Here is an 11,150-nt window from a genome sequence, read left to right on the forward strand (position 1 = left end):
TCTGCCGTGCCAGACACGGTAGAGCTTCCATGCAAACTGGAATCAAAGGCACCCAAGTGTTTTGCCACAATTGATATCGCTAATGCATTTTTCTCCATCTGTCTGCCAGCAGAGTGAAGGCCGCAGCTTGCTTGCAACATGGAATCAACTGCCCCAGGGCTGGAAACACAGCCCTGAGGGACTATGGACTGACCTAGACTGCACTGGAAGAGGAGGAAGCTGCTGAACACCTGCACTACATCGATGGCATCATTGTGTGGGGTGACAGAGCAGAGGAAGTATTTGAGAAAGGGAAGAAAATACTCCAAATCCCTCTGAAAGCTGATTTTGCACTAAAAGAAATTAAGGCCAAGGGACGTGCACAACAGATCCTGATGCAGGCTGGCCAGGGTCAGGGGGACATTGCTCAGGGACAGGTTGAGCATTGGTGAGGGGCTTCTCAACAATTGCATGGTGCATCACTTGCTCTGTACATATTCTTCTTATTATTATTATTGTTATTATAACAAATTTATCTTCCTTTTCAATCTTTTCAAATTTTAAATCATTATTGTCTGGGCCCTTGTGCTTGGTGAAACGCATCCACTTTGTGTACACCTCAGTGTCACCTTCACATTGCCTTTGTCTCCTTGTCCTCACTGCCTCCAATGCTCTGCTCTAATGAGCTTCAAGGGAGGCTGTGTCAATGCTGGCCCTCAGGGGGACACTCCAGGAAACTTGCATCTGACTTGGACTTCTGGAGAGATTTCTTCAACTGTCTCTGAGTGCCTGAGGTTTGTGGGCTCATCAGGAAAGCCCCCAGAGGGGTGATTGCAATGCCTTGGGCTGGGCCTGTGCTGCTGGGCTGGGCCTGACTTCTGGTACAGAGAGAGCTCGTGGCAAGAGGGCCCTGGTGCAGAGAGACAGCTGTGCCCAGGAGCAGCTCCTCTGCACAGTGCAGCAGGGCTCTGGGCTCTGACCACAGCTGGCACGGGGAGAGGAGGGGAGGAGAGAGGGCTTGGAGGCAGTTGGGAGTGGGAGGATGCTGAGAGCTGCCTGCAGGAGAAATCTGCACAGCCCTTGACAAGGTAAGTGTCTGGCTGCAGGGCCATGCAGCTGCAGGTCCTGGAAGGGTCTCCTCCTGGGTCTTGTTTCTGGGAGGGCAGTGGGTTTTGAGAGTCCTGCTGGGTTGTACTGCGAGGTGAGGACATCTGGCAGAAAGTCCATGGAGAGCCATAACCCAGCTGCCCCTGATCAGCCAAGAGCCAAGTGCTAAGCCTCCTCCAGACACTGCAGGGGTGCAGCTGGGATGCTCGGACACCCCAGCTTTAAAAAATTCAATTTACTGAGGGGCATCCTCCTGGGCCGCAGCCTGATCTCCAGCAGGATGCAGCTCCCTCTTGGCATCCTTGTGTTCTCCAGGTCCCCCAAGGAGAAAACACCTCTGTGCTAAGGCCATGTCCGTGTTGCTGACTGGCTGTCTGTGGGCAGCTGGAGTGAGGCCTCTGCAGCCCTGGCGAAGAGGGAGAAGCTGAGATCCTGCTCATGCACCTGAAGACAAGGTGAGGATTCTGTCCATCTGCACTGGAAAAGGGGCTTCTCTGCATTAAGAAGGGGCTTCTCTACATATTGGGAAACAGTAGAGTGTGCTTGTTGTACTAAGCATAAGAAAATCTGCCTTGCTCTATACTGGAGGGAGGTGTTCTTTGGAACTGCGCTGTGAAGTTCATGGATCTTATAAGTGGACTGAACTTCAGTTTCCCCCTTGTTCCTGCTTCTCAAATGCTTCACAGCAGGAAAGACTCCTCTGGAGCCCACAGGAATCCCTGCTCCCAATGTCAGCCTCAGAAAGAATCAGCCAGGACTCAAGTGATAGAGATGCAGAAAGATTCTCCTGCAAAGAGAGAGGCTTGGGATGAGAGTGTTCTAAGACTTTCAAAATGTTTTCCTCAGAGAATTCTCTTCTAACTTTGTTCTGCCTTCTCTTTTTCAACAGACAACTGTGTTCAATGTCAGAAAATGCCCAACAGCAGCTCTGTGAGTGAGTTCTTCCTGCTGGCATTCGCAGACACGCGAGCTGCAGCTCCTGCACTTCACACTCTTCCTGGGCATCTACCTGGCTGCCCTCCTGGGTAATGGCCTCATCCTCACCGCTGTAGCCTGCGACCACCACCTCCACACCCCCATGTGCTTCTTCCTCCTCAACCTCACCCTCCTCGACCTGGGCTGCAACTCCACCACTCTGCCCAAAGCCATGGCCAATGTCCTCTGGGACACCAGGACCATCTCCTATCAAGGGTGTGCTACACAAGTCCTCTTTTTTGTCTTCTTCTTTGGTTCAGAGTTTTCAATTCTTACCATCATGGCCTACGACCGCTATGTTGCCATCCGCAAGCCCCTGCACTACAGGAGCCTCCTGGGTAGCAGAGCTTGTGCCACCATGGCAGCAGCTGCCTGGGGCAGTGGCTTTCTCCAAGCTGTCCTGCACACGGCCAACACATTTTCCCTGCCCCTCTGCCAAGGCAATGCTGTGGAGCAGTTCTTCTGTGAAATCCCCCAGATCCTCAAGCTTTCCTGCTCAAATGCCTACCTCAGAGAATTTGAGCTACTTGTTTTCAGTTTTTCTTTACTCTTTGGTTCTTTTTTTTTCATTTTATTATCCTATCTGCAGATCTTCAGGGCTGTGCTGAGGATGCCCTCTGAGCAGGGCCGGCACAAAGCCTTTTCCACGTGCCTCCCTCACCTGACCATGGTCTCCCTCTTTGTCAGCACTGTCCTGTTTGCCCACTTGAAGCCCCCCTCCATCTCTTCCCCATCCCTTGACCTTGTGGTGGCAGTTCTGTACTCAGTGGTGCCTCCAGCAGTGAACCCCCTCATCTTCAGCATGAGGAACCAGGAGCTCAAGGATGCCTTGAGGAAACTGATAAGACCTGATAATCTTAAAAAAAAAAAAAAAAAAAAAGCCCATTGTCTTCTGCATATGACTCATAAAGCATTGCAGGAACAAAGTTTTCTTTTGGTCATTTTTCATACTCTGGAGAGTTCCATCACAAGCTCAGAGCTGTGGGGTGTATGGGCAGGAGGCTCAGCAATGACTGACAAAGCCATTGCTCACTTGCTCTTCGGGGGATAGGATTTCCCAGAAGAGCAGGGCCTGCTGTATGTGCATGGGAGACACGGAAAGAGAAACCCAATGCTGGTGACACCAGGCACATCATATGCGTGTGGGGAGATGAACACAAAGGAGCACAAAGGCCATCAGCTATTCCTAGAAGTCTCATGAAGGTCAGCTGGACAGATAGTGTCACAAGACCAAGTAACGTCCCCTGGGAAGCCACCTGAAGGCAGCTCTGGGATGTGCTTCCTTGAACGTCTCTGTGCCCATTCCTCATGCCTTGGGGTATCTCAGAGGAGGGCAGAGCAGGATGAGGTACCGCAGGGCTGAGGTGCCTCCCAGCCTCTGGCAGTGGCTGCGGGAGCCAAAGGTTCACTGCAGGCACTGCAGTGCACTGCCTGTGGATGTGCAAGGCAGGGACCTGTGTCTCTCAACAGCCCCATGTGTATGAGGAGCATGGGAGGCCAGCTCAGACATAGGCACCTCACAGAGCCCTGACGCTGCCCTGTGTGACTCCAGAAACAACCCCTGTTGTCCCTGTGAGACTTCTGTCATGCCTCTTGCACAGATTCAAAGCAGATGCTCCTCTCCTCCATGTCACACTACCATGACTTTCTGGACTGGGCTGTCAGAGGTTTGGCTCAGAGATTTCTGGGGACTTGGAAAAGGCAGGCATCAAAAGCATCTTAAGGAATGACAATAAATAAACAAATAAATAAATAAAAGGGCGAGGAGAATTGCAACTGTCACCTCTGCTCCTGATGACATAACGGGGAAAGTCCTGCCACAGCCATCGTCAGGTATGTGGCAGGAAAAAAAATTGCTGAAGCAGTAGGGAAGGGGAAAGAAGGCAATGTGGTGAACCTGGACTTTATCAAGGCCTTTGCCATGGTCTTCTGGAGTCTCCCTTTAGCCAGACTGGTGATATTTGGACTGAAGAAAGGGATGATGATGATGTGAGGGGGAGGGTTGCTGGACATCAGTGGTACAAAGTCCTCCTGCCAGCCAGATACCAGTAGCATCCCTTAGTGATGGGCACTTGGGTCAACACCACTGACCCTCTTTGTTATCTCCCTTTATGACAACACGGAGCACATTTTCAGCTCATTTGTGGCTGATGCCATACTAGGAAGAGTCCTTGAGCAACTTCCCCTTGCGCAGAGCACAACACTATGTGGGCTGCTGCAGGGCAAGTTAACTCCATCCCTGTCAGACCCAGTACAAGCAGACACTCGATTGCCATGCCGACTGTGAGATCCCCTCTGCCTACATACCCAGTAGGACCCTTACAGGAAGAAGGCCTGGCTATAGGTCGTCATGTTCCTTCTTGGCGGTAGGGAACTGGACAGGCTTGAGAGGTTGCTTGCGGGAACCTCATGAGACTCCCACCTGCTCTCATGAGACGCCACCTGGAGTACTGCATTCATCTCTGAGGCTCCCAATACAAGAATGACTTGAAGCTATTAGAGTGAGTCCAGACAAGGGCCACAAGGATGATCAAGGGGCTGGAGCACCTCTCCTATTAAAACAGGCTGAGGGAGTTGGTGTTGTTCAGCCTGGAGAAGGCTCTGAGGAGACCTTAGAGCATCCATCCAGTACTTAAAGTGGGCCAACAGAAAAGCTGGGGAGAGACTTTTTCTCAGTGTGTGCAGAAATCCACTATTGTAATGCAGAAATCCAAGTATCACCTGAAGAAAAACTCAGCCCATAGCCCCTTTCCCTTACATTTACTCTCTTGCTCACCCGAATCATTGCCCCTAACACTAACATTAAATTGCTCTATTTCATCCTAGACTTCCTGGCAGATGTAAACAAAACCCTTAAGCATCATGTGTGCCCATAACCTAACCAGAGACCTGACACCACAAGCAGAGCAACAAACACTCCCACTAAAACTTTGCTTAATCTCTAACCCAGAAAGGTCAAATCTAGTCCCTAGGAGAGTAGAGAGAGGTCAGCTCTACCTCGAAATCTCCTGCCCCAGCAGGAGGAATGTGACTGTGGCAGGGACTGTGAGGTCACTTCTACCTCTGCAGTGGATAGGGCAGCAGCAGGAACGTGTCACAGAAAGGGACTGTGAGGTCACTTCTGTCTATAGCAGACAGGTCACCCTTGACTTCTCCCTGGGATCTGTACTTCTGGGCGGACATCTGCCAGTGGCCCTGCTAGGCCAGCAGAAAGCACCTGCTTGGCATGCTGACTGTGGGATCCCTTCTGCCTACATAGCCAGGAGGTCCCAGACAGAAAGAAGGCCCCAGAATGGGTTGTCCTGTCCCTTCTGCTTGAGTCAATGACTGGACAGCAGGAGGCACAAGACTTGGCTGTGTTTAGCCAAGAAGCTGCAAAGCCAGCAGCAGGCCCAGGGCTTGGGAGATGCTGCTGAGGTCACTTGTGTCTGGTTGGCTGCGAGGCCACAAGGAGCCTGGTGGGTTGGGATGCCTCTTCAGGGGTGGTTTCCACCCTGATGGAGCTTCCTTTGATAATAGGAAAGAGCAGGAGAGAATAAGCTGCCACAAAATGCAATGTGGAAGGTTGGCACTAGCCTCGATGAGGAAGAAATGCTGGGATGAGAGCAAGGTGGTAAACAGACATGGGTTTCTGCAGACTTCAAGAAAATAGGGCAAAGTGTGGGACAGCATTGGAAAGCTTGCAGAGAAGGCAGAGGGTACAGGCGAGAATGGAAAGCCCAACAGCCCTGAAGTTTTTGTCCCCTTGGCTAGAGCTTATGAGGTGATGAGATGTAGTCATTGCAGTGGGGCCTCTTTCCTTCCTTGCAACCCTTGCAGAGGCTGGGAGGTGTCATACCACTGTTCTTTTCATGGCATCACGCTGCCCAGAACATCCCACATATCCCCAGGAAGAGCCCTGAGCCAGACATGGGGTACAAGATCTCCCCTCCAGTAGCTGGTGGCAGGCCTTGACTCTTCTGCTTCACTAAAACCAACCAAGACTTTTCTCAGCACAGCGCTTTGCCTGTCTGTAATCATGGCCTCCAATTATCTGCCCTAACAAGTCCCCAGGGAGGCTTCGTTAGTAACAGCCTTCAGTGGGGCCCATTAACACTCTAAGTCACTTCAACGTTTGTGCCTTCTGACTTGACTTGCTCAAGCGGTTACATCACTCTCCTCTCAGTACCTGAGCTTCATAGACTCAGCACCAAAATACACCATGGACCTCATTAAAATGAAGAAACTCCTAACATCTCTACCACCGTTTTCTTAAAGACTTCAAGATTTGTTCAGCTAATGGCAGAGCTTGCATGATGTAGTTAAGGAAGAAGATTTCAAAAAGCACCTAATCAAAAACTTCTTATTTCAAAGTCTGAATTTTGCTGCATTTCAGTTTTGAGCATTATTTTCCTATTGCTGTTCATCCAGGGTGACTTCTTTGGAGACCTCCATCAGGAGGAAAAGCAGAGTCTGGAGGTCTGACAGCTCCACTGCCAGCAGTGGTCTTTGTCCCTGTAACTGCAGCCCAGCCCAGCACATTAAACCCTTTCTAAGAAAAGTCAGTTGTACTTTGGGAACAAAATAATAATAAAATAAAATAAAATAAAATAAAATAAAATAAAATAAAATAAAATAAAATAAAATAAAATAAAATAAAATAAAATAAAATAAAATAAAATAAAATAAAATAAAATAAAATAAAATAATAAAATAATAAAATTGAAATAACCATTGGAATCCATTTGCTGAGGCGATCGGCTCCGGGGCAGACGTGTTCTGCAGCGGAGCAGGGGACCGAGGCGGGCAGGGCTTTTTGTCCGGCATCGAGGCCACTCGGGGGAGCCGCCGGGACCCGGCAGTCCTCGCGAGGGAGGCTGACGAGGCACAGGCGGAGCCAGCAGCGTCTCCTCCCAGGCTGTTGAAAAGTTGCCCCTAGGTAGCGCGAGCAACCAGGAGCGCGGCGAACAGGACGGGCAAACAGGGCGTGGCACGGCAGTTTGCGTGGCAGTTCGCGTGGGCAGGGCGAGCGGGGGGCCCATCGTCGCTCTGTTGCAGCTGCCTCTCCCTTCGGTGCTTGTAACCTGCTTGCGTAGAACCTGACCATGGTATCGACCAGGCAGAAAACCGTGGCCTCCGCATCTTGTGCGGCATCTCCAGCCACGGTCACCAGTGTGGCTACTCAGACGGAGGGCTCGGGGAAACACGCAGCCATCCAGGTCCTGGGCTGCAGAGTGTACCCCAGCCTTCTGTCGGTCTCCGACAGCAGTGGTGGGTATGCCTGTGGGAGGTGTGCCCAGGTTGAAGAACTGCTCAGCCAGGTAGCGGAGCTCCGGGAGGAGGTGAACAGGCTCAGGAGCATCAGGGAATCAGAGAGGGAAATTGACTGGTGGAGGTGCGCTCTACCCTCTCTGAGGCAGGTTCACGAGACTGCCACGGCACAGGCGTCTCCTGTTACGCAGAAGACAGAGGTTCACTCCTCCAGCCAGGCAGCGGGAGGAGACCTAGATCAAGGGGGGGAATGGAGGCAGGTGCCTATTCGGGGTGGTAGGCGAGCCCTCTCTCTGCCCACCTCACCTTCTCATCTACCCTTAAATAATCGATATGAAGGACTAGAACAAGCCAATCTGAATGACAAAGTAGATAAAAACCCGTCCCAGTTGGAGGGGGCGCCTAAGACAAGGAGACCTACACATCGCATTGCCACATCATCCTTCAAAAAAGAAAGAAGGGCTATTGTTGCAATAGATGGTTACAGGCTCTTCAGGAGGGACAGGCAGGGTAGGCGAGGTGGTGGGGTGGCGATTTATGTGAAGCAGGGGCTGGACTGTGTGGAACTTCAGGTCGGCAATGGCAAAGTTGAGAGCCTCTGGGTAAGGATCAAGGGACGAACGAATAAAGGGGATGTCGTTGTGGGAGTCTATTACAGACCGCCTGGCCAGGACGATAGCGCCGATAAATTATTCTTTACAGAACTAAGAGAGGCCTCGAGATTAGCTCCCCTTGTCCTTATGGGGGACTTCAACTTGCCGGACGTTAACTGGGAGTGCCACACGGCTGACACGAGCAAGTCCAGGAGGTTCATGAAGCACCTAGATGATAACTTCTTGGTGCAGGTGCTAACGGAGCCAACTAGGAAAGGTGCCCTCCTAGACCTGTTGCTAGAAAACAGAGAGGGTCTGGTGGGAGATGTGGTGATTGGTGGCCGCCTCGGTCATAGCGACCATGAAGTGGTTGAGTTCAAAATTTATGGTGACAGAAGGAAAAGTGCCACCAAAACCTCATCCCTAGATATGGGGAAAGCGGACTTCAGGCTGCTCAGGGAACTAGTCAGCAAGGTCCCCTGGGAAACTGCTCTTGAAGGCCTCGATGTCCACCAGTGCTGGTCACTCTTTAAGCGATGCCTCCTAGAAGCACAAGATCAGGCAATTCCAAAATATCGCAAGTCAGGCAGGCGGGGCAGGAGGCCGGCGTGGCTGACCAGGAATGTTCTAATGGAGATGAGGCGGAAACAGAGAGTGTTTCGCTACTGGAAGGAGGGCCAGGCGTCATGGAAAGAATACAGGGATGCTGTTCGTGTTTGTAGGGAGAAAGTTCGAGTGGCCAAAGCACAGCTAGAGTTGAAGCTGGCTGTGTCTGTGAGAGAAAATAAAAAGGGTTTTTTTAGATATGTAAATGGAAAAAGGAGAACTAAAGAATACATAGGGCCGCTCCTTGATAGGGAAGGTCTCCTCACAGACGATGACGTAGGCAAAGCAGAGACGCTTAACGCCTTCTTTGCCTCTGTCTTCAATGCCGATGATGGGCTTCGGGACCCAGGGTGCCCTGAGCTGGAGGACCGGGACGGTGGGGATGACAAACTCCCAACTGACCCTGAACGTGTGCGGGATTTGCTACTCCACCTGGATCCCTACAAGTCCATGGGTCCGGATGGGATTCATCCCCGGGTGCTGAAAGAGCTGGCGGATGTCATCGCGGAACCTCTATCGATTATTTTTCAACGATCCTGGGAATTTGGAGAGGTCCCGGTAGACTGGAAGCTGGCAAATGTTGTGCCGATTTTCAAGAAGGGTCAGAAAGAAGACCCTAGCAATTACAGGCCTGTCAGTCTCACGTCAGTGCCTGGTAAAATCATGGAGAAGATGGTTCTCGAACTTATTGAGGCACACCCGGGGGACAAAGCAGTCATTGGTCCCAGCCAATGGGTTTGTGAAGGGTAGGTCCTGCCTAACTAAACTGATTTCCTTTTACGATAAGATCACCCGTATGGTGGACCAAGGGAAACCAGCTGATATGATTTTTTTGGACTTCAGCAAGGCTTTTGACACGGTTTGCCATAGGATCCTACTGGACAAAATGTCCACCATACAGCTAAATAAAAACATCATACGATGGGTGAGCAATTGGCTAACGGGCAGGGCCCAAAGGGTTATGGTAAATGGGGCTGCGTCAGGCTGGCGGGCGGTCACCAGTGGGGTCCCTCAAGGCTCCATTTTAGGGCCGGTACTTTTCAATATTTTTATAAATGATCTGGATGTAGGAATAGAGGGTATTTTGAGCAAGTTTGCTGATGACACCAAACTTGGAGGAGTTGTGGACTCGAATGAGGGTGGAAAGGCCTTGCAGAGGGATCTGGACAGGTTGGAGAGCTGGGCGATCACCAACCGCATGAAGTTCAATAAGAGCAAGTGCCGGGTCCTGCACCTGGGACGGGGAAACCCTGGCTGCATGTACAGACTGGGCGATGAGACGCTGGAGAGCAGCCTAGAAGAGAGGGATCTGGGGGTCGTGATAGACAGCAAGTTGAATATGAGCCAGCAGTGTGCCCTGGCAGCCAGGAGGGCCAATCGTGTCCTGGGGTGCATCAAGAACGGCATCGCTAGTAGGTCAAGGGAGGTGATTGTCCCGCTCTACTCTGCGCTGGTGCGGCCTCACCTCGAGTACTGTGTGCAGTTCTGGGCACCACAGTATAAAAAGGACATGAAACTGTTGGAGAGTGTCCAGAGGAGGGCTACGAAGATGGTGAAAGGCCTTGAGGGGAAGACGTACGAGGAACGGCTGAGGTCACTGGGCCTGTTCAGCCTAGAGAAGAGGAGGCTGAGGGGAGACCTCATCACAGTCTACAACTTCCTCGCAAGGGGTTGTCAAGAGGCAGGAGACCTTTTCTCCATTAACACTAGTGACAGGACCCGCGGGAACGGGGTTAAGCTGAGGCAGGGGAAATTTAGGCTGGACGTCAGGAGGGGGTTCTTCACAGAGAGGGTGGTTGCACACTGGAACAGGCTCCCCAGGGAAGTGGTCACTGCACCGAGCCTGTCTGAATTTAAGAAGAGATTGGACTGTGCACTTAGTCACATGGTCTGAACTTTTGGGTAGACCTGTGCGGTGTCAAGAGTTGGACTTGATGGTCCTTAAGGGTCCTTTCCAACTCAGGATATTCTATGATTCTATGATTCTACTCTGATGCTGTGATTTCTCTGGTGGGGGGGATTTTGTCCATTAATGCCATGTTCTTAAAAGACACCAGATCATGAGTAACCTCCAGGTGAATGTGAACTTTCTTCAGGAGCACCTTGGTTTTGTATTTTGGCCACGGCTCCGCAATGCCAGAGGAGAAGCAGTGTGGAGGAAAAAGCTATTAAGGAATCTTTTACCCATGTGTCATAAATACTGTTTTGCTGCTTTCTAGGGTGTTTCAGACGTGCTGGAGCACGTCCCAGCCATCAGACTTGAAGAAAATCCCCAAAACAGGTGACACCCCCAACCTGTTCTTTTTCTTAATCAGTGTGTATCCCCAGGGAAACATAAGTTCTGTCACATGTGGGAAAAAATGAGGGTTCTGAGATAATTAAAGCCAAAATCCATCAAAGGAATAAGTCACCTGAAACCACGTTCTAGCAGCTAGCAGGATTGCTTAATTAGGCTTTCTTGAAATGCTGCAAGTCAGCACAGCTTTCCGGTGACTTCTTGGGTTGTCTGAATACCTGAACGAGGATGAGGTGAAGTTCTACTTCCTCGTGAGGTGATAGATGATGAGTAGTGTCCTCTGCCTTTTGGTCCTCAAGAATGCCACCTCAACTCCAGGTGCCCTGGCTTCACAGATAAACCCG

General features: G+C 51.0%; 1 pseudogene across 1 annotated transcript; it reads left to right on the top strand.

Moving 5' to 3' along the window:
- Positions 1–1,998: 1,998 nt before the first annotated feature.
- Positions 1,999–3,112, top strand: LOC309891168 (olfactory receptor 14J1-like; annotated as a pseudogene). Its single transcript has one exon. The product of its transcript is annotated as an olfactory receptor 14J1-like (transcript).
- The last annotated feature ends 8,038 nt before the right edge of the window (positions 3,113–11,150 follow it).

Source organism: Aythya marila (genome assembly GCF_965140915.1).
Source record: "Aythya marila genome assembly, contig: HAP1_HAP1_SCAFFOLD_192, whole genome shotgun sequence".
NCBI classification, from domain to species: Eukaryota; Metazoa; Chordata; class Aves; order Anseriformes; family Anatidae; genus Aythya; species Aythya marila.